This window comes from Eleutherodactylus coqui, chromosome 6, assembly GCF_035609145.1.
Source record: "Eleutherodactylus coqui strain aEleCoq1 chromosome 6, aEleCoq1.hap1, whole genome shotgun sequence".
Taxonomy (NCBI): Eukaryota; Metazoa; Chordata; class Amphibia; order Anura; family Eleutherodactylidae; genus Eleutherodactylus; species Eleutherodactylus coqui.
In genome coordinates this window covers 129,362,581-129,390,421 of record NC_089842.1, presented here as the reverse complement: position 1 = coordinate 129,390,421, position 27,841 = coordinate 129,362,581, and the positions used below count along the sequence as shown (strand labels likewise).

Below are 27,841 nucleotides of genomic sequence, written 5' to 3'. Positions count from 1 at the left end.
TTTCATTTTTAATTGAAAATCCTGCACACAGGAGCAGCGAAAATCTACCCCCTACTGTACACCCCCCACAGAAGGATCTGTTCCTGATGGGGCACTAAGTGGTAATATCCCAGCAGTGATTCGTGGGACATATGTGCACTGAGCAGCTGCATCATCTCATAGACATAGGAAGGATGAGAAATTGTAAGGAGATCTGCCCTGTTTTGTGTTTCGACTTGTCCTGGTAAGTGAAGTCTTCCGTGGAGTCTTGTACATCTTCATCTTTCCTGGGATGCATACAAGCGAGAAGCGTTCCATTAAAGGTGATACATTGTAACAAATGCCACCCTCTACTGCTATTGGCAGATAACAATTTCCATGCTTATTGCCACCGTCTTGGTCGGCTGATGGCGAAGGACTTCTTATAGTGACGCAGTCTGGCGTTGTGCAACTTGCATTCAGATTGAAAACAGAGTTAAAAAACTAAAAAAGAAGTGTCGCTTTGTTTAGAGTCCAGTGTAGAAATCATTCATAAATTCTACGTAATGACCCGTTCAGGCTTCATATATTCTCATTTCTGCTTGTGGGTCTGCCGAGATCATTCCTGTTCTCCAGCTGTTCATTTCAGCTTTATTAGACCAATTCATCATATTCAGCGGCGGCGGGCGTGCGCACATTACTTACAGTGTGTCACTCCAGAAACTCCTTCATAGAGGGCCCAGATGACAGTCACTTATTATTCCGTACTCTGCATCGTGTCCCCTCTTCTGGTAGTCGCAAAGTTCCCTGCGGGAATAGAAAAGATCTTGAGTCATCCTCTTCTCTCTCTGCTGCAATCAAGGTTTGCTGGGAAAGCTGGGTGACAACCATTTTTTTCACTACCTGGCATGACTATGGTGGGGGATGATGGACTCTATTACTGTGCAGCATCCTGTAGCGTGACCCCGGACACATGGCATACGCTGAGGAGCTGGGAGGGCAAAATGCTGGCTTGTCACGGCTGCACTTACCATGCCCCCTCCCGGAGGGACGCACGTGGCCAAGGCCAGGGCCTCTTCTGGACATCCCTAGGATAGGGATGCACAATAGATTGTAGAACTGGGAAAGAGTTTGTCATGGGTGACGCCACCGTTCCGGCACCCACCGGCATGAACATCAGCAGGGAAATATTTGAGCCACAGATAATGATAGAGTACCTTAGGACCCCGGGAGCGGTCAGGGCCTGGAATAACTTTACTTGAATAAACAGTCCAACAATACAAGGCAAAATTAGACAGTGTTACAAGTGCAGGTTGCATTGTTGATATATATAGACAGACTTGAAGATGAGTACCTCTACACAGTGATCCCAGACTTCAGGACGCCTGTGTGTGTGACAATTGAAGATGTGTACCTCCACCCAGTGGTTCCAGACGTCAGGGGTCCTGGGTGCGAGCAATTTACAGAAGAAGAGTACCTCTGCATTGTGCCTTGTGTAGGAAAGCCTTAGGAATGGCTCACGCTCTCTCTCTCTCTCTCTCTCTCTCTGGGGGCTCACTTACTGATCATGCTGATCCCTGCATTCGGGAAATCTCTCCTCCTCTTCCATCTTCAACACATGAGGACTGAAGGCACCCTCATATGTCTCTATGCTTCACCCTCCATGATGGAACTCAACATGATTCCATAGTCGGGGAGGCACTGGTGTGACAAACTTCCTGCTTTATTGTTTAAAATATGTTTCAACTCTATCACGAGCCTTGTTCACTGAGGTGAACAAGGCTCGTGATAGAGTTGAAACGCGTCCTTCTTCATCTGTGAATATGCACACATTTTAAACAATAAAGCAAGAAGTTTGTCACACCAGTGCCTCCCGACTATGGCATTTACTTGTGAAAGAAAGCCAAAGTGACTGCAAGGCTGTAAGAGCACTTGGAGACGCACCTGCTGTATGGAACCAGGAGCTAGAAGCCGTCTAAGGTGGGATGAAAGTTTTTTTTTTTCGGAACTCAAGATGGAACTCTCTCCATGACTACTCCTTTCCCGCTTTCAAGCACTCACATTTATAGCCTCACTCATACCATGTGACAGGACATCAATTGATACATTTACAGACAGTCAGCTCCCTCTTTGCAGACATTAACCTCTCATTTGCTGCAGCTGTGCAATACACATAAGTGAATGACAAGACAGTTTTGCACAGAGCATCTACATAAAACATACATGTATGACATTATGGAGGGGGCCAGGAAAGCATGTACTGGGCCACTAAAGTTCCTCCCTACTTAAAAATAAGCTTAACCTGGCGCTTTCAAAACAGAGTGTATGAATCTGGAGTTGGGTCATCTTCAGTGTGTGACTTCCAATTCACCTGTGAGGCCTCTGCACAGTCACGGAGTGTGCAAGGCAAAACCTATAAACACATCTCCTACCCCTGGTTACCTATGTGAAGGATTAACCCACTCCAGGTGTACAGAGACTACAAGAACTGTCATTTCTGTGTATGGCTTTTTTGTTTATGACAGCGTGTAAGGAATGTGACTTGCAAGTACATTTAAAATTTCTACTAGTCTGAACGGAATTCAGGGACACTAGTATTGCTATGAGCACATTCTTAACTCTTCTCTCCAAAGACTAAAGAACTGAGATAAGCGGAATGACTATCACTTTCTCTATTGAGGATGAAACACACTGTGACCACCACAAAAATTAGAAAAGGCGACTGGCAGGAAAAAGAAACAAGAGACGAGTGGACCATCACTCTCCCTGAAAAAAGCAGAACAAGGTGAAAGGAAGGCCCCGCCTGCTGGGACAGACCAGACGGACAGCTAGCACTGAGACGCGATATGGGGGACACAGGAAACCTCCAGCCATACACATAAATCATGCATACCATACACTCGGCTTCATGCACACGGTGGCATATATAAGCTAAACATTTCCAAATTGGCATATTACACTTATAGGAAAATATATTACTTTAGAAAATAAATTGACTTTTGAGTGCATGAGAGAATAACCATACTATAATAAACTTGTCCACCTGCACATTACTTAAACATTAACATTGCATAACATTATAAACTTTTCAATATGAAATACATGTGTGTAACTATGAAAATGGGGTACGCTTTAAAGTCCTTTTAGGTAGAAAGGGGCTTAACTGGGGTCATAAACAATGTCTCTTACGTAAAGAGTCTTTTGATGAATAGAGTTCAGCTTACGGGAAATGAAAATTGTCCTTGACTTGCCGCACTAGGCTGGCTACGGGGACCTCTGCTTCTTCTTCACCTTCGAAACTCCAGCCGGAGGGTGAGGCAGCACTGCTCCATGAACCTATTCCCATGGAAGCTATGGAAGAGGGACTGTCTTGGTCTCTGCATCGTTGGACCACCATCTGGGCTAGGGTAGCAGCCGGGCAAAGCTCCTCCTGAATAGCTGGCCTGGTCAGTGGAGGACGTAGCTCTCTCCACAAACGAAGGTGTTCCCAGGCACTAAAAGAACACCTGCACCCTGGGGTCCTCAAAGTCCCAGACAAAGGGATGCAACCCCTGGGGGTATAACAGCACAGGCTACCCTGTTGACCCAATGGATCCCAATCTAGGGGAGAAGCAGTTCCTCTCTGCCATAGAGCAGCAACCGTGGAGCACATCTCCAATGTAGAATGACTGACGGGTCATTCACCCTCGGGGTCGCAGTGATGACCGCAGTAGGAACAGTTGTCCCACAGCCTCTCTCTCGGTCAGCAGACTTCTGTGGTTTCGTGGGCTGCAGTGGTCCCAAATGAAGCCACCATTTGTTTTTTACTGGGGCCTTTGGCTCAGTCGAAGGTGGCGCCGCGGAGGCATTTGCAGGGTCTTGCTCCTGAAGATCCTCCGGATCGCATCAAAAGAACTGAGGCCCAGAAGGTGGGAGCCAGCAGCCACAACCGATATGGCTTGACTGGTGCAGATCACAAGAGAGCACATCCTATCTATGCAGAGTCTAGTAAAGTTCTCGAGCCAAGAGTCTACAGCGGCAGGTAACTCCTCCCCCTGTGGGTTGCTGAAAGTCACTCTGATGGGGGGGTCCTCCCCCCTACTTTGCGCAAGGCCAGGGCATGGTCTTTTTGGCACCAAATACTTGGCGAGAAGATTTTGGCAAAAGTGAGCTGGAGAGAGGAGAGCGTTACTGTCTGGGCGCCATTTTGAGCAGTCCCGGGCGGAATGTGCAGTTCAAACATATGTAAACTATTAAAACATTTCTTCTTTCTGGATAGTATATCTGTATTACTTCAGGCATGACTGTGGCACAGAAGATTCAATCCTGTTTGCAGTGACACCAAGAAGAAGTAGGCTGCTGCAGCATCCTGTAGGGTGACCCTGGACAGATGGCATATGCTGAGGAGCTGGAAGGGCAAGATGCTGCCTTGTCATGGCTGCACTTACCACGCTCCCTCTTGGAGGGATGCACATAGCCACGGCCAGGGCAGCGCTGGGCCTCTTCTGGACACCCATTGAATAGGGATGCCCAATAGATGGTAGAACAGGGAAAGAGTTTGTCATGGGTGATGCCACCGTTCCAGGACCCACCGGCATAAACATCGGCGGGGAAATAATTGAGCCACAGACAATGATAGAGTACCTCAGGATCCCAGAAACGGTCAGGGCCTGGAATAACTTTACTTGAATAAATAGTCCAACAATATAAGATAAAATTAGACAGTGTTACAAGTGCAGGGTAGCGTTATAGATAAATACTGACAGATTTGAAGATGAGTACCTCTACACAGCGATCCCAGACTTCAGGACACTTGTGTGAGTGACAATTGAAGATACGGACCTCCCCCAGTGGTTCCAGACTTCAGGATGCTTGGGTGTGAACAATTTAGAGAAGAAGAGTACCTCTGCACTGGGCCTTGTGTAGGAAAGCCTTAGGACTGGCTCACGCTCACGCTCTCTCTCTCTCTCTCTCTCTCTCGGGGCTCACTTACTGATCATGCTGATCCTTGCATTCGGGAAATCTCTCCTCCTCTTCCTTCTTTAACACATGAGGGCTGAAAGTGCCCTCAAAAGTCTCTGTGCTTTACCCTCCATGATGGAACTCAAGATGGAAGCCAAGATGGAACTCTCTCTCCGACGACTACTCCTTTCCCACTCTTAAGCACTCACATTTATAGCTCACTCATACCATGTGACAGGATATAAATTGATACATTTACAGGCAGTCAGCTCCCACTTTGCAGACATTAACCACTCATTTGCTGCAGCTGTGCAATACACATAACTGAATGACAAGACAGTTTTGCACAGAGCATCTACATAAGACATACATGTATGACATTATGGAGTGGGCCAGGAAAGCATGTACTGAGCCACTCCAACTGCATCACTAGGCAGATTTTTCCCTGCAGGAGTCTGGAAAAGCAGAGTGGCAACAAATATGAATACCATTCCAGCTAGCGTAAAGTTGTTATTCAGCTTTTCCAGAGTTTTGAGTGGTTATGTATACTGTAGTGTGGCACTTAGAGCTACAATCCTGCATCACTGGGCACTTTTATGCATAGTTGGCATTTTGCTCCTATAAATATTACTAGGCTCTGAATGAAAACAATGATTGTTCCCATTTACTGACAGCAAGCGGATATTTTGAAAATTTGTTGTTAAAGGGGTTGTCTCGCGAAAGCAAGTGAGGTTAAGTACTTCTGTATGGCCATATTAATGCACTTTGTAATATACATCGTGCATTAAATATGAGCCATACAGAAGTTATTCACTTACCTGCTCCGTTGCTAGCGTCCCCGTCGCCATGGCTCCGTCTAATTACGGTGTCTTCTTGCTTTTTTAGACGCGCTTGCGCAGATGGGTCTTCTCCCTTCGGCTCGGAAGCAGCGGTGTTTTGGCTCCGCCCCCTTGTACGCGTCATCGCGTAGCTCCGCCCCGTCACATGTGCCGATTCCAGCCTCCTGATTGTCTGGAATTGGCACATGTGACGGGGCGGAGCTACGCGATGACGCGTACAAGGGGGTGGAGCCAAAACACCGTTGCTTCCGAGCCTAGCCAAAGGGAGAAGACCCATCTGCGCAAGCGCGTCTAAAAAAGCAAGAAGACACCGAAATTAGACGGAGCCATGGCGACGAGGACGCTAGCAACGGAGCAGGTAAGTGAATAACTTCTGTATGGCTCATATTTAATGCACAATGTATATTACAAAGTGCATTAATATGGCCATACAGAAGAACTTAACCCCACTTGCTTTCGCGAGACAACCCCTTTAAGTGTTGTACAAAACACTCAAAAAAAGGACCCCCATTGACTTTAATGAAGTTGGTTTGATTTCTGGCATGCAGTGCAGGATTTTACTGCAGTTTACATCACAAAATAGCGCAGCTTACTGCTTTATTTTGTCTTGTTCTCTAGTGGAAATCAATGACGGAAGTTGAGATCGGAACCTCTGATGCTGATGTGAATGAGCCCTAAATACATGTGGGCCACCCCCTAGCTGTAGAACTGTTCTCTGTACAGTGATGAAGCTTTATATACAGAAGACTGGAGCTGGCCCTTTAATAAGCATGTAACACACATTCACTGCTATTTTCTGCTGCACTTGTGCCATTCCGTGTCGTACCTGGCGTGATATATGGTTCAATGTGATCAGTGTCTCTGAGCAGCCTGGATATTATACATTATCTCAGCCCATTACGGGACGCCTCATACATAGCGCAGAGAGGGCAGATGAGAGATTAGAATTCTCCGAAACCCTTCAGACATCTAAATGGGAAATATCAGGACGGGAGATTGACTCTGAGCGGTGAACAGGATGGAAATTACCCTGCAGATCATCTCCGGCCCTTCAATGTCCCCACATAAAATTGAAGCTGCAGCCCCTGATCTGGGTGACGGAGAGGGGACTGGGAGAAGTAGGCAACACCAAGGTTATTTATCACTACGAATGAACTCATCGCAGAAAATACTGAATATTCTAGGGAATAAAAACAAAGTAATGTAATGAAGAGCCAAACCAAGAACAGTAAGGCCTCTCTCAGGCCGCTTCACACGGCAGAGAAAATCGCATGAGATTTGTGCATTGCGAGATGCACAGATCTCGCATCCGTATGAACTACGTTCTTTCCAATGGGGTCATATACATGAGCGATTTATTCATATCGCGGTGTGAGAAAAAATCGTGGCAAGTCCTATCTCTGGGCGTTCCCTCAGAGCGCATAACCTATTGTTCTCAATGGGGCTGGAAAACACGTCGTATGGCGTGTGATGTGCACGCGAGTGCACGGCGAGGTTTGCCATTCCACACAATAGGAAACACTTGCAGATCCTCCGGCGTGGCTGAATGCTGTGCTGGAGGATCACAAATGTACTGAAGCCAAGTTTCATGGCCCATTATCACGCTCAGCCATGTGAAACGAGCCTCACACAGGCAGTTTTTACAGCATTTAGCGGGCATTTTCAACGCCTGCGGAAAACACTGCACTAACCTCTATTCATTTCAATGGGGCCCCTCAGACGAACGGAGGTTCCAGCGCAGATGTGAACCCGGCCTTAGTGAAGTGAGGAATAGGGGGGCTAAGGCCAGGTTGAGGAGCACAGCGTACAGAGGCCTTCTCAAGTATAGAGCTGCTGTACAAGAGACCCGGGGCCCGTACACGTAGCACAAGCAGCTTCCTCCTCTGTAGCTGTTCCTGAATCTGAACAGTCACAGAAGCTAATCAAAAGTGAGGACTGCGGGGCCACTTGGGGCCCAAGGAACCACAAGTCTGTTGCTCTGCAATATATAGCGCTCAACTGTATGTCATCAGGATGCAGAGTGGTGCTGAGGGGCCCGCTGACGATGTGCCATTTGCTTAATAACTCCCAACTTTTCAGGAAAGGAAAGAGGGACAGGTAAGGTGGAAATTTCCCCCAAGCCACGCCCCTGACCACACCCAGTCCCCACCCCTGAGGACACCAAATCTATCAGAAGGATGTGCTTTGAGGGGTGGGACTCAAAAATGTTAACAAATTCCCTAGCTGGGTGATTAAATTATGTGCAAGAAATTCCTGCGATGCTGCGGAAAGTTAGTATTTTTTTTTAAATACTTCCTTTATTGAAAATAAGAGGAAATATAACATACAAAATCAAAGCAGTACTGATAGCAAAAACTTGTGATTACATTGCATCTAGATTTCACTGAAGATGTTTTTATTTTAATATTATTCATAAAATTGATAGAAAATCAGGAATGGGAGGGAAAAAAGGGGAATGAGAGGGAGTGAAAGAGGGGGAGGGGATTGAGATATAGGGACTAGGTTCCACAATTAGGGAAGGGCGACGTAGACATTACACATACCTATATCATAAGTGGTATTTACCATATAAACCAGTAGATTGAATCATGGAGAAGGAGAAGAGTTTGTTAACAAGAGCCCATTTGGTGGCATTACTAGAAAAAACTCTGGACTGCCAAGGCTTCCACATAGACTTAAACTTATTATGTGATCTGAGGACCCAGCTTGTCAATTCTTGAAGCCTACAAATTTTGTTACCTTTAGCAATCCATTGATTTGCAGTGGGAGGGGCAGGTTGGTAAATTATTCTTAAACTAATAATCCAATAAAACAATTTCTGGGTCGGGATGAAAAGATCACATTTTGATGACAGGAAGATGTGGGGGTATGGCAAGAAGTAGCCGGCCGAGACAAGCAGTCAATAAATTCAATGAATGGCCGTGATTGGGCATCCAATGCTGGTTGTGATTGGCTAAGCCTGCTGACACTCAGTGGGCTCAGCCAATCATAGCAATCACTTGCTGGAGGCGAGGTCTTCAAATCCTGTCACTAGCAAAAGATCCCATGTTGGTGATGACAAGTGCCGGAAGCTCCAGAGAGCAGCGGCAGGGCCAAGGCAGCGCCAGCTAGGGGCGAATTGATTTTTTTATTCTAGTATCCTTGGTTGTGTTGTCAAAAATGCTGTGTTTCTGCCTGTGAGAGGAAGGCTTTAGGACTACAAGTCTCAACATGCCAATGCTGTAATGTGATATTAAAAAACGGGAGGGAGTACAAAAGAACTACAACTCCCAGCTCACCCAGGCTATTGTAATGAGAAATCAGAAGAGGAGAGAACATTAAAGGGGTTGTCCCGCGCCGAAACGTTTTTTTTTTTTTTTTTAACCCCCCCCCCCCCCGTTCGGCGCGAGACAACCCCGATGCAGGGGTTAAAAAAACAAACCGCTCAGCGCTTACCTGAATCCCGGCGGTCCGGCGTCTTCATACTTACCTGCTGAAGATGGCCGCCGGGGTCTGCTCCCTCCGTGGACCGCAGCTCTTCTGTGCGGTCCATTGCCGATTCCAGCCTCCTGATTGGCTGGAATCGGCACGTGACGGGGCGGAGCTACACGGAGCCGGCATTCTGCACGAGCGGCTCCATTGAAGAGAGCAGAAGACCCGGACTGCGCAAGCGCGGCTAATTTGGCCATCGGAGGGCGAAAATTAGTCGGCTCCATGGGAACGAGGATGCTAGCAACGGAGCAGGTAAGTAAAAAACTTTTTATAACTTCTGTATGGCTCATAATTAATGCACAATGTACATTACAAAGTGCATTAATATGGCCATACAGAAGTGTATAGACCCACTTGCTGCCGCGGGACAACCCCTTTAATTCTCAGCATTCCCCCAGTTATAAGATCTCACCTAAAGAATCCAAGGACCTTCAGTCTTCACTGCTGAACTCCAGCCCATTTGACAGCATTACAGGGCCTTCAGCACACAGCGTCCTCTCCATTGCGCCCCTCGTCACGTCACTGCAGGTCTCGCCCCTGTCACAGCGCACCTCAGATGGTTTGCTAGCCTCCAGCTGTACTGAGGATGGGGTGGACATGCCATCTGCTGCCCGGGACTGCAGGACAACATCATACATCTGGGACTGCCCTGCAGAATCCGGGATGGTTGGGAGGCCTGTCACCCCTGGCTTGCCGTATAAGCAGAAACTGAAAACTTATACTAACTGACTGGTGTAGAGCTTTTACTGACACCAGCCTCCCTGTAAAAATACTGGCCAGGCCGTTAATTTACTGGCCTAATGGCAACCCTAGGGCAATAAGAACCTCTAAAGTGGAGGCGACTGATTGACTTTTATAGGGAAGTGTTGTGGGCATGCTCTATATGTGCAGAGATCTTTGTGTAGGGAGGAGGAGATGAGCTGTGACCATCACCTATTGTGAATTGTGGATCCTGAATTATCTTCATACAAGTTTGGTCTATAGAAAAGGAAGTTTATTAAGTTTAATGGTAAGTAAGAAATCTGCAAGCTAATAGGATTTCTTTTAGGGCACCTATCCACTAGCGATATTTTTTCTTGCAATGCGAGAGTGAGTGAAAACGCAAGCAGTATCTCTCATTGTTTTAAATTGGCCGGCGGAAGCAGTGTGAGTCCCGTTGAAAACAGGGAGTACATCTCAGACTTCTGCCACAGCTGTGACAGCTATGGCAGGGGATTCCTTCACCGTGGGGATGAAGGAATCCTCTGCCACAGGTGTCACAGCTGTGGCAGAAGTCCGCAATGCTATCCCATTGCTTTAAATGGGGCTGGTGCTGCTGAGGCCCCATTGAAAGGAATGGGTTGCAGGCAACCCCCACATTGTATGAGCGCAGTGACCAATCACAGGCAGTGCTCAGCTGTCATTCCATAGCTAGCCGCTGCCTGTGATTGGCTGAGCACTCAGCCAATCAGACCAGCGCTTTCTGGGGGCAAGGATTTTTCTATCCCCAGCCTCCAGAAGAGCACTGCCGCCAGCCCCATTGAAAACAATGAGCGATATCGCAGATTTTTCTCTGCGCTGCAAGGCTTGAGTGAAAAATTACAAATGAGTATGCAACCATTGAAAATCATTGGTTTCAGATTCATGTGTTTTCACTCGCTCTCGCATCGCAAGAAAACATATCGCTAGTGGGTAGGCGCCCTTAAATATACATAGTGACTAGAGATGAGCGAACACCAAAATGTTCGGGTGTTCGTTATTCGGAACGAACTTCCCGCGATGTTCGAGGGTTCGTTTCGAACAACGAACCCCATTGAAGTCAATGGGCGACCAGAGCATTTTTGTATTTCGCCGATGCTCGCTAAGGTTTTCATGTGTGAAAATCTGGGCAATTCAAGAAAGTGATGGGAATGACACAGAAACGGATAGGGCAGGCGAGGGGCTACATGTTGGGCTGCATCTCAAGTTCACAGGTCCCACTATTAAGCCACAATACCGGCAAGAGTGCCCCCCCCCCCCCCTCCCAACAACTTTTACTTCTGAAAAGCCCTCATTAGCATGGCATACCTTTGCTAAGCACCACACTAGCTACAACAAAGCACAATCACTGCCTGGATGACACTCCGCTGCCACTTCTCCTGGGTTACATGCTGACCAACCGCCCCCCCTCCCCCCCACAGCGCACACCAAAGTGTCCCTGCGCAGCCTTCAGCTGCCCTCATGCCACGCCACACTCATGTCTATTTAGAAGTGCGTCTGCCATGAGGAGGAACCGCAGGCACACACTGCAGAGGGTTGGCATGGCTAGGCAGCAGCCCTCTTTAAAAGGGGCGGGGCGATAGCCCACAATGCTGTACAGAAGCAATGAGAAATAGAATCCTGTGCCACCGCCATCAGGAGCTGCACACGTAGGCATAGCAATGGGGAACCTATGTGCCACACACTATTCATTCTGTCAAGGTGTCTGCATGCCCCAGTTAGACCGGGCTTTTTAATTCATAGACACAGGCAGGTACAACTCCCTATTGTGAAGTCCCTGTCGACCCACAGCATGGGTGGGTGCCAGGAAGCCACCGGCGGTACATAGAAATATCCCATTGCATTGCCCAACACAGCTGAGGTAGTAATGTCGTGCTTAATGCAGGTGGGCTTCGGCCCACACTGCATGCCCCAGTCTGACCGGGGTTCTTTACAAGTGGACACATGTAGGTTACACTCCGTGTGCACCTACAGCATGGGTGGCTCCCTGGAACCCACCGGCGGTACATAAAAATATCCCATTGCATTGCCCAACACAGCTGAGGTAGTAATGTCGTGCTTAATGCAGGTGGGCTTCGGCCCACACTGCATGCCCCAGTCAGACTGGGGTTCTTTAGAAGTGGACACATGTAGGTTAAACTCCCTGTGGACCCACTGCCTGGGTGGGTGCCAGGAAGCCACCGGCGGTACATAGAAATATCCCATTGCATTGCCCAACACAGCTGAGGTAGTAATGTCGTGCTTAATACAGGTGGGCTTCGGCCCACACTGCATGCCCCAGTCAGACTGGGGTTCTTTAGAAGTGTACAGATGTATTAAAAACTCCGTGTGCACCTACAGCATGGGTGGCTCCCTGGAACCCACCGGCGGTACATAAAAATATCCCATTGCATTGCCCAACACAGCTGAGGTAACGTCAGCTGTAATGCAGGTGGGCTAAAAATTAATTTGATTACACTGTAGGCGAGGGCCCACAAAAATTGCTGTATCAACAGTACTAATGTACATCCCAAAAATTGGCCATGGCCAGCCAAGAGGGCAGGTGAAACTCATTAATCGCTTTGGTTAATGTGGCTTAAGTGGTAACTAGGCCTGGAGGCAGCCCAGTGTAACGAAAAATTGGTTCAAGTTAAAGTTCCAACGCTTTTAAGCGCATTGAAACTTATAAAAATTGTTCAGAAAAATTATTTGAGTGAGCCTTGTGGCCCTAAGAAAAATTGCCCGTTCAGCGTGATTACGTGAGGTTTCAGGAGGAGGAGCAGGAGGAGGAGGAGGAATATTAGACACAGATTGATGAAGCAGAAATGTCCCCGTTTTGGATGGTGAGAGAGAACGTAGCTTCCATCCGCGGGTGCAGCCTACGTATTGCTTACGTATCGCTGCTGTCCGCTGGTGGTGAACAGAAGTCTGGCGAAATCCAGCCTTTGTTCATCTTGATGAGTGTTAGCCTGTCGGCACTGTCGGTTGACAAGCGGCTACGCTTATCTGTGATGATTCCCCCAGCCGCACTAAACACCCTCTCCGACAACACGCTAGCCGCAGGACAAGCAAGCACCTCCAGGGCATACAGCGCTAGTTCAGGCCACATGTCCAGCTTCGACACCCAGTAGTTGTAGGGGGCAGAGGCGTCACCAAGGATGGTCGTGCGATCCGCTACGTACTCCCTCACCATCCTTTTACAGTGCTCCCGCCGACTCAGCCGTGACTGGGGAGCGGTTACACAGTCTTGGTGGGGAGCCATAAAGCTGGCCAGGCCCTTAAAGACTGTTGCACTGCCTGGGATGTACATGCTGCTCGATCTACGCACATCCCCTGCTACCTTGCCCTCGGTACTGCGCCTTCTGCCACTAGCGCTGTCGGCTGGGAATTTTACCATCAGCTTGTCCGCAAGGGTCCTGTGGTATAGCAACACTCTCGAACCCCTTTCCTCTTCGGGAATCAGAGTGGGCAGGTTCTCCTTATACCGTGGATCGAGCAGTGTGTACACCCAGTAATCCGTCGTGGCCAGAATGCGTGCAACGCGAGGGTCACGAGAAAGGCATCCTAACATGAAGTCAGCCATGTGTGCCAGGGTACCTGTACGCAACACATGGCTGTCTTCACTAGGAAGATCACTTTCAGGATCCTCCTCCTCCTCCTCAGGCCATACACGCTGAAAGGATGACAGGCAATCAGCCGGTGTACCGTCAGCAGCGGCCCAAGCTGTCTCTTCCCCCTCCTCCTCATCCTCCTCATGCTCCTCCTCCTCCTCCTGTACGCGCTGAGAAATAGACAGGAGGGTGCCCTGACTATCCAGCGGCATACTGTCTTCCCCCGCCCCCGTTTCCGAGCGCAAAGCTGCTGCCTTTATGGTTTGCAGGGAATTTCTCAAGATGCATAGCAGAGGAATGGTGACGCTAATGATTGTAGCATCGCCGCTCACCACCTGGGTAGACTCCTCAAAATTACCAAGGACATGGCAGATGTCTGCCAACCAGGCCCACTCTTCTGAAAGGAATTGAGGAGGCTGACTCCCACTGCGCCGCCCATGTTGGAGTTGGTATTCGACTATAGCTCTACGTTGTTCATAGAGCCTGGCCAACATGTGGAGCGTAGAGTTCCACCGTGTGGGCACGTCGCACAGCAGTCGGTGCACTGGCAGCTTAAAGTGATGTTGCAGGGTGCGCAGGGTGGCAGCGTCCGTGTGGGACTTGCGAAAATGTGCGCAGAGCCGGCGCGCCTTTACGAGCAGGTCTGACAAGCGTGGGTAGCTTATCAGAAAGCGCTGAACCACCAAATTAAAGACGTGGGCCAGGCATGGCATATGCGTGAGGCTGCCGAGCTGCAGAGCCGCCACCAGGTTACGGCCGTTGTCACACACGACCATGCCCGGTTGGAGGCTCAGCGGCGCAAGCCAGCGGTCGGTCTGCTGTGTCAGACCCTGCAGCAGTTCGTGGGCCGTGTGCCTCTTATCGCCTAAGCTGAGTAGTTTCAGCACGGCCTGCTGACGCTTGCCCACCGCTGTGCTGCCACACCGCGCGACACCGACTGCTGGCGACATGCTGCTGCTAACACATCTTGATTGCGAGACAGAGGAGGAGGAGGAGGAGGAGGAGGAGGAGGGTGCTTTAGTGGAGGAAGCATACACCTCCGCAGATACCACCACCGAGCTGGGGCCCGCAATTCTGGGGGTGGGTTGGACATGAGCGGTCCCAGGCTCTGACTCTGTCCCAGCCTCCACTAAATTTACCCAATGTGCCGTCAGGGAGATGTAGTGGCCCTGCCCGCCTGTGCTTGTCCACGTGTCCGTAGTTAAGTGGACCGTGGCAGTAACCGCGTTGGTGAGGGCGCGTACAATGTTGTGGGAGACGTGGTCGTGCAGGGCTGGGACGGCACATCGGGAAAAGTAGTGGCGACTGGGAACTGAGTAGCGCGGGGCCGCCGCCTCCATGATACTTTTGAAGGACTCCGTTTCCACAACCCTATACGGCAGCATCTCAAGGCTGATGAATTTTGCTATGCGGACGGTTAACGTTTGAGCGTGCGGGTGCGTGGCGGCGTACTTGCGCTTGCGCTCCAACAGTTGCGCAAGCGACGGCTGGACGGTGCGCTGAACTACACTGCTGGATGGGGCCGAGGACAGCGGAGGTGAGGGTGTGGGTGCAGGCCAGGAGACGGTAGTGCCTGTGTCCTGAGAGGGGGGTTGCATCTCAGTGGCAGGTTGGGGCACAGGGGGAGAGGCAGGGGTGCAAACCGGAGGCGCTGAACGGCCTTCGTCCCACCTTGCGGGGTGCTTGGCCATCATATGTCTGCGCATGGTGGTGGTGGTGAGGCTGTTGGTGTTGGCTCCCCGGCTGAGCTTTGCGCGACAAAGGTTGCACACCACTGTTCGTCGGTCGTCAGGCGTCTCTGTGAAAAACTGCCAGACCTTAGAGCACCTCGGCCTCTGCAGGGTGGCATGGCGCGAGGGGGCGCTTTGGGAAACACTTGGTGGATTATTCGGTCTGGCCCTGCCTCTACCCCTGGCCACCGCACTGCCTCTTGCAACGTGCCCTGCTGATGCCCTTGCCTCCCCCTCTGAAGACCTGTCCTGAGTAGGCGTTGCACACCAGGTGGGGTCAGTCACCTCATCGTCCTGCTGCTCTTCCTCCGAATCCTCTGTGCGCTGCTCCCTTGGACTTACTGCCCTTACTACTACCTCACTGCAAGACAACTGTGTCTGATCGTCATCGTCCTCCTCACCCACAGAAAGTTGTTGAGACAGTTGGCGGAAGTCCCCAGCCTCTTCCCCCGGACCCCGGGAACTTTCGAATGGTTGGGCATCAGTGACGATAAACTCCTCTGGTGGGAGAGGAACCGCTGCTGCCCAATCTAAGCAGGGGCCCGAGAACAGTTCCTGGGAGTGTTCCCGCTCCTGAGCAGGTGTCATTGTAGTGGAGTGAGGAGGCTGGGAGGAAGGAGGAGCAGCAGACAGAGGATTCGGATTTGCAGCAGTGGACGGCGCAGAACTGCGGGTAGACGATAGGTTGCTCGAAGCACTTTCTGCCATCCAGGACAGGACCTGCTCACACTGCTCATTTTCTAATAACCGTCTCCCGCGTGGACCCATTAATTGTGCTATGAATGTGGGGACACCAGAAACGTGCCTCTTTCCTAATCGCGCAGCAGTCGGCTGCGACACACCTGGATCAGGAGCTCGGCCTGTGCCCACACCCTGACTTGGCCCTCCGCGTCCTCGGCCGCGTCCACGTCCTCTAGGCCTACCCCTACCCCTCAGCATGCTGTATTACCAGTGATTTGATTTCACAGGCAGCTAATAAATTGGCGCAAGACTGCAGGCCAAATATAATTTTTTCCCTTTTTTGAAAACGAAAGGCCCCACTGCCTCTAGTGAATGTATAATCTAAGTTTAATAACTGTGCTGTTTTCCTGCTAATGTGTCACAGAACGTGAGGGTAGCAGAGTTATTAACTGTGGCAGAGCAGGTATTTTTTTTCCCAATTAAGGAAAGCAAATGGCGAAGCCAGGAGTAAAACGTAGCTGGGTGCGTCTGATTTTTACAGGTTGCACACGCAGCCGACACGTGTCCACCGCCCTTAGGACGGACAGAGGCAGGACAAATAGAATTATTTTCCGTTTTTTTGCACCAAAAGGCAGCACTGCGTATATTCTATGAACATGAGAAGTTTAATAACTGTGCTGTTTTCCTGCTAATGTGTCACAGAACGTGAGGGTAGCAGAGTTATTAACTGTGGCAGAGCAGGTATTTTTTTTCCCAATTAAGGAAAGCAAATGGCGAAGCCAGGAGTAAAACGTAGCTGGGTGCGTCTGATTTTTACAGGTTGCACACGCAGCCGACACGTGTCCACCGCCCTTAGGACGGACAGAGGCAGGACAAATAGAATTATTTTCCGTTTTTTTGCACCAAAAGGCAGCACTGCGTATATTCTATGAACATGAGAAGTTTAATAACTGTGCTGTTTTCCTGCTAATGTGTCACAGAACGTGAGGGTAGCAGAGTTATTAACTGTGGCAGAGCAGGTATTTTTTTTCCCAATTAAGGAAAGCAAATGGCGAAGCCAGGAGTAAAACGTAGCTGGGTGCGTCTGATTTTTACAGGTTGCACACGCAGCCGACACGTGTCCACCGCCCTTAGGACGGACAGAGGCAGGACAAATAGAATTATTTTCCGTTTTTTTGCACCAAAAGGCAGCACTGCGTATATTCTATGAACATGAGAAGTTTAATAACTGTGCTGTTTTCCTGCTAATGTGTCACAGAACGTGAGGGTAGCAGAGTTATTAACTGTGGCAGAGCAGGTATTTTTTTTCCCAATTAAGGAAAGCAAATGGCGAAGCCAGGAGTAAAACGTAGCTGGGTGCGTCTGATTTTTACAGGTTGCACACGCAGCCGACACGTGTCCACCGCCCTTAGGACGGACAGAGGCAGGACAAATAGAATTATTTTCCGTTTTTTTGCACCAAAAGGCAGCACTGCGTATATTCTATGAACATGAGAAGTTTAATAACTGTGCTGTTTTCCTGCTAATGTGTCACAGAACGTGAGGGTAGCAGAGTTATTAACTGTGGCAGAGCAGGTATTGTTTTTCCCAATTAAGGAAAGCAAATGGCGAAGCCAGGAGTAAAACGTAGCTGGGTGCGTCTGATTTTTACAGGTTGCACACGCAGCCGACACGTGTCCACCGCCCTTAGGACGGACAGAGGCAGGACAAATAGAATTATTTTCACTTGTTTTACAAGCAAAAGGCAGCACTGCGTATATTCAATGAATAATAACTGTGTTGTGGCCCTGCCTATACAATTCTTTCCCTGCAGTATCAATGGAGGGTGCAATGCTCTGCAGAGGCGATTTTGAGAAGCAAAAAAAAATGCAGCACAGCTAATAGCAGCCTGGACAGTACTGCACACGGTTAAATATGGCCCTAGAAAGGACCGTTGAGGTTCTTGAAGGCTACACTCACTCCTAACACTCTCCCTGCCTATGCAGCACTTCTGTCCCTAATGCCAGGTGCAACGCTCTGCAGAGCCGATTTTGAGAAAAAAAAAAATTGCCACTGCTAACAGCAGCCAACACACAGCTATCAGTGGCCCTAATAAGGACCTTTGGGGGGTCTTGAAGCCTACACTAACTACCAATTCTTTCCCTACAGCAGCTCCGGTACAAACAGCACTGTCCCTCATCTAACTCACACCGCATCTGAGGCGAACCGCGGGAGGGGCTGACTTTTATGTTCGGGTGACACCTGATCTTCCCAGCCACTCACAGCAGGGGGGTGGTATAGGGCTTGAACGACGCAGGGGGAAGTTGTAATGCCTTCCCTGTCTTTCAATTGGCCAGAAAAGCGCGCTAACGTCTCAGGGAAGGAAGTGAAAGTAACCAGAACACCGCATGGTGTTCGTTACGAATAACGAACATCCCGAACACCCTAATATTCGCACGAATATCAAGCTCGGAAGAACACGTTCGCTCATCTCTAATAGTGACATGAAAAGTTAAAAATATTCATTAAAAATTTTTAAAAATGATACTTAACCTAAAAACTTGATTTGAACATAGGTCTTTTTCTGATGACACGTCATCTGTAGGCAGGGAGGGTTTCATCTAATCTTCCCCCTCCTCAGGTCCAATCCAGGAGCCGCATCTCTATGAGGTCTGTATAAGAAATGATGCTGTTCCTTACAGTACAGACTCGTAGACTGAACACAGGGAAGGGCACGCCATTATCATCCTGTGGTTTGGGCACAATTAACTTTTTAGATTCTAGTAGATGAAGCCTGTAAATGGTGTGAGCATGGAGAGCTGACTGCAGCAGCACACACCTAGCCCCAGGCATCTGCAGGAAATTCCTATTATCTGCACACCAACCCATCCCGCTGCTGATAGAGATTCCACTTCACCCCCAAACACTTAACATTTGCAGTCACTTTAAATGACTCCTCTAGAGAATAAATAAAGAGAACAGATACAAATTGTCGCATTAAACTTTAAGTGGCCTAATGACACAAATCGGGGCCTGGAAAAAGGGGAGAACATTTCACCGTAAACTAAGCAGATGGCCGAGAAGCAGAGCACATCAATCCTATCATCTCGTCCTGCCTAGTGCCTTCAGCTTGCTACTGGGGGGCTTAGACGTGCTGGGGGCCCAGAGGCAGATAGCTTATTAGTGGGAAAATGTTACAATAATTACAGCTGGAACAAATACATTATTATTTTACCATTTAAGGCAACAACCATTTATAAGTCATGGTGGGTTTTCAGTTTTTGCATATAAACAATGCTTGTTTTCATTCACTGCCAGCAAACAGAGATCTTGAATATGGTGAGAAATTGAAAGAAAGTATATTAGAAATTGCAGAACTACATATTATACATTAGTTGAAGGGATTTTCCAGGAAAATACTACCGATGACCTGTGCTCAGGAGAGAACTATCAAAGGATCGAGCAGCAGATGGGGTACATGCAAAGGAATATGGAGTATGCTGCTGACCTCAAACTATATTGATTTGGGCTATGCTTAGGATAGGTCGTTAATAGTTGATTGGCTGGGTTTCCTGATCGGGACTCTAGCAGATCAGCTGATTGGGCACCTGCTGTCAGCACCACTACATACAAGGGTATGGAGTGAGAGCTGCTGCGTCGACTCCTATGTAGTAGCGCTTGTAAATGCAGATGCAGCTCTTATTAAAATCAATTGGAGATGCACCTGCAATTACTAGTGCTGGCCACTACATAGTAGTCGGCGCCGCAGCTCTCGCTCTATACCCCTGTGTGTCATAGGGTTTACAGCAGACTCTCAATCAGCTGATTGGCCAGGGTCCTCAGCGGCAGCCCTCAGTAAATCAACTATTTATAACCTATCGTGGGATAGGGCATCAATAGCTTTTATCCTGGAAAAACGCTTTGAAGCAATATTCAAAACAGGAAACTCCTACAGGGCTTATACAGATGGGTGTGATTTTGTCCCATAATGCAGCTGTGAAAATCATAACGGGACGAAACAAAACCATTGATTTCAATGGTTTCGTTTCCACTATCGGGATTCTCCAGCGTTAATACTTTGTGCAAGAATCGATCTTCCCGCTATAGCGCAAAGTTTGAATATTTAAAAATAAACAGTTTATACGCTAATACGCTCTGTAGAGGCAAGCATATTATGTGTTTTGCCCTTAAGCTGACATTTGCTAAGGCTTCGTTTTCACGGAATGATTATAGTTCCGAAAATTGTTAAAATGAGTGAAATTAAACGATAATTGTTCAGTTTAAGTCTATATTTAGACGAGGGTATATCGGCCGATATACGCTGCCCCTCTTTGCAAGAGGAGGAGGCAGGCCGGGCCGAGAGCAGTGCATGGAGCTCTCGCCCCCTCTCTGCCCCTCGCTACTGTTTGCGATGCAGGGACGGGGCGGAGCTAAGTCCCGCTCCACCCCTTCCCATTGGAAATAGTGGGGAGGGGCAGAGAGAGCGTGAAGAGGGGGCGAGAGCTCAGTGCACTGCTCCCAGCCCTTCCCGCATCCTCCCCTTGCAGAAAGGGGCAGGGTATATCAGCTGGGTGTGAAAACCCAACTGATATGTGCTCATCTGAATAAGCCCTAAGTGTGAGCTAACAACTGAACGAGAATTCGTTCAGTTTTGGCTGGCATAAAAATCAACGCCGGCTCGGGTATTTATCTTGCAGTTTAAACATTGATCATTCAGTATTTTACATAAGCATGTAAAACACTGAACGATTAGTGCATAAGAACTGCACGATTCTCGACGTCACCAGCTCATTTGCTCAGGCAAACAAGAATTGTTTGATTCTTGTCCTGTGTAAAAGGGGGCATGAATCTCTCATTGTAGAGGGAGATGAGCAGCGGCCAGACACCTCTGGCACTCCTTATCTCAAGAGAAACAATGAAATCAGACAGGCAAAATCTGATCGGTCTCTTTTTCGAGATATAAAAATGGTAGTTGATTCTGTAAAGCCCCATTTAGACGGATCGAATGTCGGGCAAACGATGCCCGAAACTCATCCCCGCACATACACGCTCCCGTGCTCCTGCATGGGAGCTAGTATCGCTGGCTCACAGCGGGGCGGCAGGAGCAGATTTCAGTTCTAGCTCCCCCCACCCCTCTCCATTCAGTTAACATAGTGGCCGTTCAATACTGAACGGCTGCTATTTACACTGCACTGTCATAGCAAAACTCATCGCTCATAGTTTATGCAGCATGAGCGATGAGTTTAACTATAACAGTGCAGTGTAAATAGCAGCCGTTCGGTATTGAACAGCAACTATGTTAACTGAATGGAGAATAGGCAGGGGGGGAGCGAGAACTGAAATCTGCTCCTGCTTCCCCACTGTCAGCCAGCAATACAAGCTCCCGTGCAGGAGCATGGGAGCGTGTATGTGTGAGGATGAGTGTCGGGCATTGTTTGCCTGACATTTGTCCCATCTACATGGGGCTTTACTCCGAGGGTGTAACTTGAAGCATTTGGACCCCAATGCAAAATCTGTCACAGGACCCCCATCTATAATAGTTTATTTATAGTACTGGTCTTATTATATCGGGAAGACAGACCTTAAGGCTCCAAGGTCCTGATGCAACAGCACCCACTGAACCCACAGTAATACATCCCTGTACCAGGTGTATTGAGATTCTAGCAATTCCTCCAACTACTCTGACTATTCCTCTTCAGTCCAAGGACCATATCTGTTTTTAGAAAAGCTGAGTGACTGACAACCCCTATGAAGCACAAATATTATCTCCCATGTTGGTTGCCATTCATATAATAAATCTGTGAGCTGCTGCAGTCATACGACCCTTAATAAGTAGCAGGAATGTCCCAATCGTCACTTCTGTCTTGCTACAGACCCCATCTTCTGCTTCCCCCTTGCTTCTGTCTGTTCTGATGTCCATATCACCCCATATTTCTGCAGTATTTCCCAGAAGAGGTGATGAGCACTTGTGTGTCTGCTTTATACTATGTGTATGGAGAGCGGAGGATCTCTGGGTCGGCTACATTGCCTGCTCCGGTGAACTTGACATTGTACAGATAAGCAGCTGCTTTCCTGGTACCGACCTACGCAATTATGAAACGATAGAAAATGGCTATTAAAATTCACACCATATTTTCACACAGTATTTTTGGTGATGAAATGAGAGAAATCCAGACACCAGCGAGGGGGCTGCGGCCTCGTCTGTAGGAGATTCAACAAAAGCTTGGCCGTGTCTTGCAGCGAGACGAGCGTGGCTCATTGTATCTGGCATATGTTATGTGGGCTGAGAAAATATTGACTCAGAATTTAAATAGAACATTTCATATCCCAGCAGCGCGTGCAGGAAATTTACTGAGGGCCAGAGCGGCCGGGGAGGACTGTAGGGGCCACGGCTACGCAATCTCACTTTTATTCCATTCCTCATCTGTAAGTGCAACAAAGCAAAACCAAAAACTTCCAAAATAACCTGTAACATCTGTAAAGAATCAGAGGAAATATGAACGCTACATAGAGTCTTCTGTACGCACTTTTACTTCCTCTGCTGCTGTATATTTATACATAGACACTCATTATAATCATAGAAGGCCAGGGTGCTCATACATACCTTTCACATTTTCCTCCACTTAAGGCCGCCTGCACACGAATGGATTTGAATTGTGGAATCCACGATCGGAAGATGCGCTGTAATATTCGCCCATTGGAAGGCATTGACTTCTGCAGCTTCAAGCAGAAGTGCAAATGCGAATTGCGTTATTTTTGCACAAAAAAAATCGTAGCATGCTCTATTTTTGCACGGATTCCGCACAGACGGGCTCCATTGATCTCTATGAGAGAGTTCAAATCGCAGTGCATCCGCAATTACATTGCGGATGGACGCGGATTTTAACGCGGATAGCTTGCAAGTTGCTAGGAGACGACATAATAAAATGAATAGAGAAAGAACCCTGCGTTGGTTCGAAAGCTCGCTATAACATCATGTATTTTTGTTAGCCATTAAAAGGTATCATATCTACAAGAATACTTTGTTTCTCTTACTGAGAACAATCACATTTTGCTCTACTGGCTAACACGGTACTAAACTTTTTTCATTACAACTTATACTTGCATACTATTATGTCTATTTTTGCAGTACATGGGTAATAGGGTCATTTTGGGTGTCCTCAGTGAGCATGCAGACATTTATACTTTGTGACATTGCGTTATTCTTGGTTATATATTTAGATTGGATTCACTATTTGGTGAAATCCATTTGTTCTCTTCATATATCTTTCCTAAATGTTTGTAAATTGCTGTTTCTAAAGCCTGGATAAATTTTATTATTGAATTTAAATAAGGTTTCCCCCAAAATAAGACCTACCTCAAAAATAAACCATAGCCAGATTTTCGGGGAGGGTTGAATTATAAACCCTATCATGAAAATGAGCCCTAGCTACACTACATTAAAAAAGGAATACATAACCTAGCAGACTTGGTCCCTCCCACTCCTCTTTATGGCTCCAGCATGTGTGCTAACCACAGTACTCAGCACTCGTACCACATCACTTCCTGGCTATGGGATTCATAAATCCCACCTCCAGGATGCGATGGTTGTAATTGATTCATCGGCCGCTACTCAGCCAATCAATGCAGCACTGGATGAACCAATGCAATGGCTGTGATTGGTTCATCCAGAGCTGCATTAATTGGCTGAGCAGTGTTCGAAGAACCAATCAATAGCCATTGCATTGTGGAAGTGGGATTTATGAACCCTGTAACCAGGAAGTGATATTGTAGGAGTGCTGAGGACTGTAGGAAGCACCTGCCATAGCTATGAAGAGGAGTGGGAGGGACCTGGAGCAAGCCTGCTAGGTAAGTATAATAAGACAGTCCCTGAAAATAAGACCTAGTGGCTCTTTTGGGGCAAAAAGTATTATAAGACAATGTCTTATTTTCAGGGAAACACAGTAGTACATAGCAATATGGTTAGAGGTTTGATTAGGATCTAATTGGCTTGGGTTTGATATTAAACAGAGATTCTATGATAATAGTGTAGCCCTTCAAACATTAATACACTGCTTGCATAGAGTGGCTTCACCAATACCAAGTGGATGAGCAGCGCACTATGCAAATGAGTGTAAGCAAACTACACTAATGCTTAAGCTTGCCTTTCAAGTTGGAGTGCTTGCTACATTGGTAGGTCATGGACTCTTATGAGATAGTCAACTTTCAATCCTTGAATGAAATATTTGCATGTTTGATGTTCTTGTGATGGGAAACAAGCAGAATTGGCGATTTTATACTCTCTTCTTACAGTCATCGCCTCTTTTATGTCACACGCAGATCTTGCTTTGGTGGAAATGAAAGGACCATTGTGGTCCAACAAGTGCTGCAGCTTCTTCATTCTCTTGATCAGTGAGAACCCCAGGAGCCTGACCAGCAGCGGTCACGTACTGATGGCTCATCCAAGTTATAAGTGATAAAAATCACAGAAAGCGGCCACATACTCACTGATACAAGAGTCCAGACTGATTTATGGAGGAGCCAAAAACACACATGTGAGGACACTGATGAGACAAACACTCACATCCCTCTTTTTAATGGGAGGGTGGTTGCTTAGTGTTAATTCCTACACAAGAAAGTCAAATACAAGATGTTAGACCACATCATACGTGTAGTGCACCATGCAGGATTACAACCTAATAATGTCCCGAGATTTGAAATCAGCAGGCTGCCCTGCACCCTAGAGGTACACACACTGCCACTGACACCCTGGACTCCCCCAACAGTCAAAGCAGCACTGCATGTTGTAGGTAAATGCTGATAAATGCGAGGTATTAGCTGATGTTTTAGCTAGAATATGTGAGCCCACAACCCACGGCAAGGGTCCTCGCTTCTTGTGGGTACCTTTGGGGTGCAGGGCAGCCCGCTGGTTTCCAATCTGGCGACATTAATAGGTTGTAATCCTGCATGGTGCACTACATGTATCATTTGGTCTGACATCCTGTGCAAATATAGTAAGTTACAAAATGTGACATATATTATACAGTATGTGTTTTGGTTGTTATCTTCCACGACTCATGAAGAGGGTACAGCAACATGCAGAGCAGGAAAACCCCCAGTGGAGGAAACCTGTAGGGGAACTATGGCTGCTGTACTGTCCAGGGAGAAGAACACCATAAAATATCTGCAGGTGAAGGTGTGTGACTACTACAGTGACGCATGTGACTACTGCAGTGACATGTGACTACTACAGCAATATGTGAATACTACAGTGACATGTGACTACTACAGCGATATGTGAATACTAAAGTGATACGTGACTCCTACAGCAGTGATGGGCAACCTTTTGAGCTTGGTATGTCAAAATTTGCCAAAAAACCGAGCATAACTCGGGTGGTGTGTCACTTCAAGAAAAAAAAATTGCAATATTTATAGTTTAAATAACAAAAATGTATAATGGTAATATATAACTGTATTTAATAAACCCAAAACACCAAGAGCACAGGCCCTTGCCTCTCCCAGCCTCCCCCTCACTTATCTCAGTAATGATGAGCCCCCAGCAGTGTCAGTGCCCCCCACAGCGACCACCAGCAGTGACAGTGGCCCCCCACAGCAGCCCCCAACAGTTATAGTGCCTCCCAAAGCGGCCCCCAGCAGTGATAGTGCCCTCCACAGCGGCCCCCAACAGTGACAGTGGCCGCCCATAGCGACCTCTAACAGTGATAGTGCCCCCCACAGTGGCCCCAAGCAGTGATAGTGCCCGCCACGGCGGCTTCCAGCAGTGATAGTGCCCCCCGCAGCGGCCGCCAGCAGTGACAGTGGCCCCCCACAGCGGCCCTAAGCAGTGACAGCTTCCCACCCACAGCAGCCCTCAGCAGTGACACTTGCCCTCCACAGCGGCCCCTAGCAGTGACACTGGCCCCCCACAGTGGCTTCCAGCAGTGATAGTGCCCCCCAAAGCGGCCCCTAGCAGTGACAATGGCCCCCCACAGCGGCCCTCAGCAGTGACACCTGCCCCCACAGCAGCACTCAGCAGTAACAGCGGCCCCCCACAGCAGCCCACAGCAGAACAGCGGCCCCCAGCAGCAGCTCCCAGCAGGGACAGTGGCCCCCCAAAGCACCCCCCAGCAGTTACAGTGGCCCCCAGCAGTGACAGTGCTCACCACAGTGGCCCCCAGCAGTGACAGTGCCCCCCACAGTGGCTCCGAGCAGTGACAGTGCCCCCGAGACCCATATACTTACCCCCTCCACCTCGTGGAAGCTCAGCTCCTCCTCTGCCCTTTGCACCGCTAGCAGCGATGGTCTCCTGCGCATACTGTGACGTCAGTGTGCTGCCGGACGCCTCCTCCCCCAGACGCTCTCGTGGAACCAAGTAGTAGGAGACGTCAGGGGAGGGAAGAGGAGGATCCTGGCTGCACACTGCTATCACGGAGTTCGCCGGGATCAGCGCTGCTAGTAGCGCTGCTCAGTGAATACCGGCAGGGGAGCTGTGGCCCCTGTCGGTATTCACCACTACTTGGGTGAACAGCTGACAGTGGCCGCGTGTCAGTGACAATGGCTATGAATCGCGTGTCATAGGTTCGCCATCACAGTGTACAGTGTACTGGTGCGTAATGATAGTTACTGAATATACTTATGGCTTAGTACAGTGATTTTGAGTGTTCACATGTATGTGTCATGAATGTGTGAGACGGTGTCACTGTACACGTGTGACGGATATATTTGGTCTCTTACAGTCTCTAGATCTTCTTCTGGTTATTTGGCAGTTGTATTCCCCATAAATTGAAAGATAAAGAAAGTTGATCAACATGTTTTTTTACAGGAGCCAAAACATCAATGTTCCCAAACATTTAGAGAGAAGCGATACATGTGATATTATACAGCATAGTAATAATGTACTATAGAAGGTTAATGCGTCATATCCATGGCCGGGTCAGATTCTGACTGCGAAATGTGGCAGCGGAATCAGACCCGATGCCCCGGCAGTGACCTCCAGAGACCCATACTCACCTGTCCTGATTCACCGCAAGTGTCTCAGCCGGAGCACATGCGCAGTGCAGGGTCTGACGTGTAACGCTGGGCTATGACGTGGATTCCTGTAATACTTCCGCAATGCTTACTGCGGAAGTGCTGCGGGATGGACTGCTTCCATTGACTGCAATGGAAGCTGTTTTCTGCGCCAAATCGAGTATGCTGCGATTCTCCCCTGCAAGCAGAAAATCGTAGTTGATTTCCACTCGTGGGCAGAGAAGAATCTTTTAACATAGCCTGTCTATGGACGGACATTGCTGTGGAATACGCGGTGGGTGTCTGGCCGTGAATTCCGCAGCAAAAATCCGTCCATGGACATTGGACCAATAACATAGTCATATCTTGCTGAGAGAAGCTGTGGGCAACCAAACATTTCACCTACAGTTATAATACAAGGATGGTTTCTCCACACCGGACTTTTATATACCAAAACATATTTACGTCTTAGCTGTTCAGGATCCTCCTTTATGTCTTTCTGGCAGATTTTTCTATTTTATGGATGGAGAAGGATGGTCTCTCTTAGGAAGCAGGATGGAAGAATATCCCATGGGCCATGGATGGTGAATCCTTGAATATCTCTCCTGAATATGAGAAGAGCCCAGCTGTGATGGAACTGCCGCTCTATTCTCCATGTCCAATTCAAACGGTCTTCTGCCATAATCTAGAGTGAAATAGTATATGAATGATATTATTACGACATACCTTTCATCAAAGACTAGAGTGTTTTGTATTATTTTACTAACCAGATCACAGGGGATCCCGTCCACCCAAGCTCTGAAAACAACGTGGAGGAGCAGCTGGTTCCCTGCTTGAAGTAGATGTTGCCACTTAAGAATCCAACTAGCTCTTTTGCCGAAATCTACCTTCTTCCTCTTTAATCTGATTAGCTAAGAACCTGACAGAA

At 48.2% G+C, this 27,841-nt stretch overlaps 1 long non-coding RNA gene across 1 annotated transcript; it reads right to left on the bottom strand.

Moving 5' to 3' along the window:
* Positions 1–678: 678 nt before the first annotated feature.
* On the bottom strand, positions 679–27,790 carry LOC136631455 (uncharacterized). Its single transcript, XR_010793018.1, has 3 exons — positions 27,681–27,790; positions 27,379–27,598; positions 679–765 (listed from the first exon to the last, which is right to left on the bottom strand). It is a non-coding gene; the product is annotated as an uncharacterized lncRNA (long non-coding RNA).
* Between the last annotated feature and the right edge of the window lie 51 nt (positions 27,791–27,841).